The sequence below is a fragment of the Limulus polyphemus genome, unplaced genomic scaffold (genome assembly GCF_000517525.1).
Source record: "Limulus polyphemus unplaced genomic scaffold, Limulus_polyphemus-2.1.2 Scaffold3694, whole genome shotgun sequence".
Taxonomy (NCBI): domain Eukaryota; kingdom Metazoa; phylum Arthropoda; class Merostomata; order Xiphosura; family Limulidae; genus Limulus; species Limulus polyphemus.
The window spans coordinates 1-6,349 of NW_013669304.1; the positions used below are offsets into that span (position 1 = coordinate 1).

The 6,349-nt window shown below is 31.6% G+C and overlaps 1 protein-coding gene across 1 annotated transcript in view; it reads left to right on the plus strand.

The window, feature by feature from the left end:
• The first annotated feature begins 1,861 nt into the window (after nucleotides 1–1,861).
• Nucleotides 1,862–6,349, plus strand: part of LOC106469868 (guanine nucleotide-binding protein G(I)/G(S)/G(T) subunit beta-1) — a 73,389-nt gene continuing 68,901 nt past the window's right edge. Inside the window, exon 1 of the mRNA XM_022398438.1 lies at nucleotides 1,862–2,202. The gene's annotated coding sequence lies outside the window, so the exon portion shown is untranslated. The remainder of the gene's footprint in view (nucleotides 2,203–6,349) is intronic.

Below are 6,349 nucleotides of genomic sequence, written 5' to 3' on the forward strand. Positions count from 1 at the left end.
TGATTATTTTTAAGATGAAGATCCCAAAGCAAACCAGTCGTTTTTTTATTTTTTTTAATTTATTTGTTTGTTTTGCAATAATAATTACCCATGATGCTTAGAGAAATAATGGTTGAAACGTGAATAAGCTTATAATCGTTTTATCCGAGTATTTAAGGAATAGCTTTGGAACAAAAATTCATGTAAAATAAATTTGAAGTGCACATTTAATTTATTGAGAAATAGGCATTATAGATTTTCGCATATATCTATCGTATCACATTCTTTATCGTGAATAATTATAGTGCTGGAATTTGTTTTCTGTGACCAACTTTTCTGCTTGGAATTGTAAAACTATAAACCTCTGGCTTCTCTTATATAAGTATTTAATATTACTCATACAGTTCTCGTAAGTGATAACAGGAGGCACGAAGCAGAAATAAAAATTAATTGATGTTTCTAATACTTATAATAGTTATCTATTTCTTTTAAAAAAAAAAGTCTCCTGGTGGATCATCGGTAAATTTTGGATTTAAAATCTGGGGCTTGATTCTCTGCAGTGGAAAGAGCGCACATCGCCTTTTGTGTATCTTTGCGCTAAAACTAACATACTGCTACGACATCGAGGTCACGTGACTAGTATCATGCCACGTCGTTCTCGAACATTCACGTCCTTTCCTTAAATCTCGTGATCCTTCTATATATAGTGTAGTCTTGTATATATAAGACCGGCCACGAAGCGACGGGAGGATGAGTAATTGAATGTATGCTGACAGGGAGAATATTGTTGGGCACGTGAGACGTTCATTGAGAATTATAGCGTTTGTTATAGAGCGACTGTTGAAATTAAGTGTATCGTAGAGTTGTATTCAGAAAGAATAAACCAGTTTTATTTAAGAAAGGACTTGTGTAGCTAAAGTTTCGTCGGAACGAATTTACGGAAAATTAACTAACGAACGGAGACGTAACAATACAAAATATTTAAAAAAATATGTATACTCAATCTGTGTTGCGACTTTCGTCAAATAAAACAGTCTCAGTGTAGAAGTTGGTTTTAATGGTATACGTCGATTTTTTTTTTTGTTGTATACACTTTTTGACGTGCCAAGTTTTTATACCAGCATCGTACAATTAATTAAATGTAAACCCTACGAAACAATAGTTATGAACAGTGGCACAACTAAACGTCAATACGTCCCTTGAGCAACATTTCATGAGGGGGGGGGGGGGTATCTACTGTTGTTAACGTTTCAAGAAGCCTCCAATAGGCTTGATAGGAAGTCTTAGGGTACAAGGACTTGAACCAACCAATAAAATAGGTAGTTGAGCTTGTGCATATTCTGTTATTTTTCATAAGATTTTATCAACTTGTCTTCATAGAGAATGGTATTATCTTCTTATGTCGTACTTTTGTTTTGAGGGGGGTGACTGTTCTGTGTCAGTATTATTTACAACGAAATTAAAGGCAAGTTTGATTTTCGGAATAGAAAGTTATACTGAAAGTTTAGTTTGTTGTCAAGCGCAAATTTGTATAATTGATTATATGTGCTGTACCTAACACATTGGTCAAACTATGAATTTTGGTATGGTAGGCCCTTACGTTTATAACTGTGCCACGGGAGGAACGTTAAAAGTCCCCACAGTAGTTTATCGGGTAGTTTAAGTATTTAAAACTCTAAAATCCTTAATTAATATTCTCAAAGTGGACAGATCGCAGATAGACTTTATGTTTATGTAATTTGCGCCAAAACAACACATTAAAAAAATAGAACTGAGGTTAATTGACAATTCCATTTAAAATGACATAAAGTTCCCGCTTTTATGACTAATGGTATTTGCTCATGCGTAAATATATTTTATTTATTGACTACGGGGTTTTCAAACTTTTGTGCAAGAGAGCCGCACCCTGATTATGGATGTTCTGATTGAGAGGCTTAATTGAGTGTGTAAAAATAGATACATGTTATTTATTTATTCCGCATGTTTGAGGAAAACCACGAAGTTAGGAAGTATTTTCATAGCCAGTGTTTTCGTAACTTTTATATCTAAATAATTTAGTGACATTTTCCATGCTGAACGACTCTGAAGAACCGTCGCGATACATGAGCCGTTAGAAACGGTTTGTTGGTTCCCGCAAGTGGGCAATACGGTCACCGTGAACGTCGTACAATTTAGTGCTAACTGTTTTTAATTTTAAGGTTCGTGGAATTGGAGATTATTAGGTAAGGTTTAAAGATATAAACTAATATTATTTTGCGTTAAGAAAGACATCGTTAAAACAATGCAGAGTTTTAAAATTTTGTGTATTTTGGTTTTTCAAAGTAAAATCGTTAAGACGCATTATAATCTATACTAGCGTATAGCCCATCAAAAACGACGGGGCAATGTACTACTACCCCCACCCCACAGCATACCCTAACCTCACATTTCATAGCTGACTGAAATAAATATATTTTGAGAAATCAATCTTGTCCAACTAAGAGCCAAAAAAAATGCAGTCGAAGCAGTCAAACGTCAGTAAATTCATTTGTGAGCCAATCAAAATTAAGATCTTTTATGAAATGAATTCGTGGCATATTCATAGAATAATTATTGGTAAAAAATCAGTTACATTAACACTGACAGTGCGTTTTGGTAACACTGCGTTCCAACAATGGCTTTTATGCCATGTTGCTTAGCAACAGAAGTATAACCTAATCTTGTTGTTAGTCTATGTACTGAAAGTATAAAATGAATTGTATATAGACAACAAAACTGGAAAAATATTTGTTGATTTTTTAATTTAGTCTCCATTGATTAAAGAGGTTTGTTTTTTATTAAAAACATTAGTGATATAAGAGAAAATAGCTTAATTCAGAAACGATTTAAGTTTAAAATTGTATAGATATTTTTACTTTTATAATAACTTTTATGCACTTGGCTCTAGGCTAGGTGATACCACACTATGTCTTTACTTTAAACCTATTATACCAACACTCACTACACTTGTAAGGTTTCATGGCACACTTGCACCCCATCACTAAAACTTTAATGGCAGGCACTAGACAGTAACTGAACTATTCTACCTGGATAAATTAATTTTGTCTTTTATGGCTCCTCCTATTTTAAAAAATCAAGTATGATGCAACTTGACACACATTGGCTTTTTATATAGGTTAGATACTGTGTTGAGTCTCATAACAAATCCATAATGTTTCACCATTTTAAGTCTGCATTTCAACTTCAAGTATAGTTTAGACCTAAGTAATATTACTTTAAATTAAACACTGTAATGTTGTAAAGTGACTGTGTATGTGGTAAAACTTTTTTTTTTCAAAAATATGCTTGTCATCAAATGACTTGTCAAGTTATGTGTATAAAATAAAAAATATATTAATTAGTGAGATTCTCGGATAAAATATAAATTTAAACTTTACATAAATTGAAAGTAGGAAAGGAAATAAACAATTTATAATCAACTTGTAATCAGTTCAAACTGGCAGGTAAAAGATGGACAAACATATTTTGTGCCTGAATATGGCATTTAATTAATACTATGGGGGCTAAGTGTAAATGTCATGACTTTTTTACATAGTTGCATTTCAAATTTAATTCAATGCAAGTCAATAAACTTGGCATCAAAATGTAGTTTATAATTATAATTTTAATAGTACATAAGATTTAATTTCATAATTTTGAATGGAAATATTTAACTTTTTAAGAAAATTCTCAATCTTCATTGTTCTACATCATGTGACACTGCTTTGCCCCAAATTGCCCATTTTAGGTTTTCTTTCAACTCCTACATGATCTTTCAAGTTTGGCACACAAATTACACAATTACAGTACAGACATTGCTCGGCCAAAATATAAACTTATAGCTTCCAATCTTGCTTTACTGAGGTATGAACAAGAAAGTAAAACCCACATACCACGCCTTCTGTTATTACATCCTGTCTTTCAATAAATTTCAGTTATTCTCCCTGACATTTGCTAGTGGATTGCTTATAACTAATATAAAGAACAAGTTGCACACCATGTAAGTTACTTGTTTTGTTTGAGCTGTAAAAGTTGATAGATTTGCCATCAGAGCTAAATGGGTTCAGACAAATACAGTGATCTGAGAAGGAATGAAATTTTTAACCTATTTATTGGTTAGTTATAAAGCTACCTGAATTATTTGTGTTACAACCAACATAGTCACAAAAAATAGGCTTAGGAAAGCAGGAACTTAACTGCAGGTTGGCATAAAGCTAAGGTAAACTCTTGTTTTTTATTTCTTATATTTTTTTTAACAGAGATATCTAGAGTGTAAATATTAAAAACTTGTTAGGTTAGATAAGAAAACTGATGAAAAGAATAACACACAAGTAACATAGATATGTTGCTTGGCATAACCTTAAACTTCCTTTATCCTAAAGTCCACACTCCAGTTGAGTGATATATTGCCTTTTGGGGTAGTTATACATGGTTCAAAAAGCATTATGATAATTAAATTAAAGCAGTTGTGAAAAGGTAAGAAAGATAAAGCTCATAAGATAACTGTAATTTAATGTTGCAGTTTATCATTCTGAAAAAGTATTTTTGATTTTATTTCATGTTTTTCATCTTTTTCTACAGATGATTTCACTACAGTTAGTCTTAGGTAGAGAAAAATAAGAGGTAACTTGTAAAGTTTTACTGAAAAACTTGATATTCACTTTGGAGGTTCTAGAGATTATGCAAATGAAACTATCAGAAGATGGAAAAAAGTATTCTTAACATGAAAATCACTTTGCACTCAAACTAGTCAAAATTACTTAGTAAATTCAAAGACAAGTAGAAATACTTAATTAACAGTTATGATATTTTTGTGGGCAACATATTTGTATTGTTTACTAAAAGCTTACCAAATTTTATTAAGATATACAGTAGAATTGGAGTTATAGTAAACATTTCTATATAAATAGCTTCACAGAAATGGGGGTTTGTGCAATGTTCCAAAGCCATTCTAAACATTTCATAAGTCCTTCATTTACTCAAGTTGTTTCCTCATAAAGAATTATTAACATAACATACAAGTAACTCTCTGGGATCAAAAACAGAAATTTCAAATCCATTGTCCACACTTTTATTTCTCTGGAATTCTTCAGTTAAATTCTTGTAATGCATCAGCTTCCACTACTGCTCGTGACAACTGATTCCATGAGTCAGTCACCTTATTTTTCCAAATCGTTTTATCTTCAGAATATAACACAAAGATATGGGAGACGTTTATTTTCCTAGTAACCCCCCCCCCCCGATAATTATGTAAACTTCTTTTCTGAAGAGAAAATAAAATATTGTTACCTATATCCCTGTAAGATAAGCCCTTTATATCTGGAAATGAACCCTTTCCAATAAGTCAATATTCGTTCTTGTACACAGTACTCCAAATCAGTACTAATTAGTAATTGTATAAAAGGAGAATTACTTATTTTGACATATAATCAATGGGTCTATAAAACACTTAAAATCTATTAGTAATAGAGCACTGCTTCAATGGTTTGAATGACTTATCCATCATTTCCAAGATCCAATTCAAATATCGTCATACTATTGAGTAGGTTGCTATGAATATCAAACGTGATTCATCCAAATTACTATAACCCAAGTACATTATCTTGATTTACTGTAATTAAAGTTTAAATAGTAAATTGATAAACTATGATTTATAAACATAATGAACATTATGTAGAGAACATAGTATATTTCAACAAAATGTTGGTCTGCCACCTTCCCTCATCCAGGTAGTGAACCCATATTTATTTTCCTTTATGATACCATAATTCACTAGATGAAATTATACAGCCTTTTTACCACACTCTTAGACTAGAATTTTTCCCATTTCAGAAGTAACACTAACTGGTCTATAATTTCTAAGACATCTATTATTATTACCCCGTTTAAAAATACTAGTAACATTAGCATTTCTCCAGTTCTCAGCAACTCAACTGCCCACCCTTTATTGACCTACCAAAAATGAGAGTAGCTAACATATCTGATCTTTAACCTTCTTTAAAATCCTGATGATGAGTGTATTTATTGAATTTGGAACTTTGAATCAGTGAAATAGATATGATGATTAAATTACAACTGGTTATAGTTTAAAATTAAAGCAGTGTAGAAGTAATGGAACAGAGTAGGAAAACAAGAGTTAAATGTGTTTATATTTATTAAACCATAACAAATAGTTTATTGGTGTTATGGATGAAATGAAATTACTTTTGAGTTAAATACTGATTAAAGCCACAAAACTAAACTAGTGTCACATACAAAGTTATATTTGCAAAACTAGAATGATTATTCGATGACGAGGAACCCACTTTGAGACTAATAATGGCTGGAGATGGGTTGAATGGGTAATGAAGCA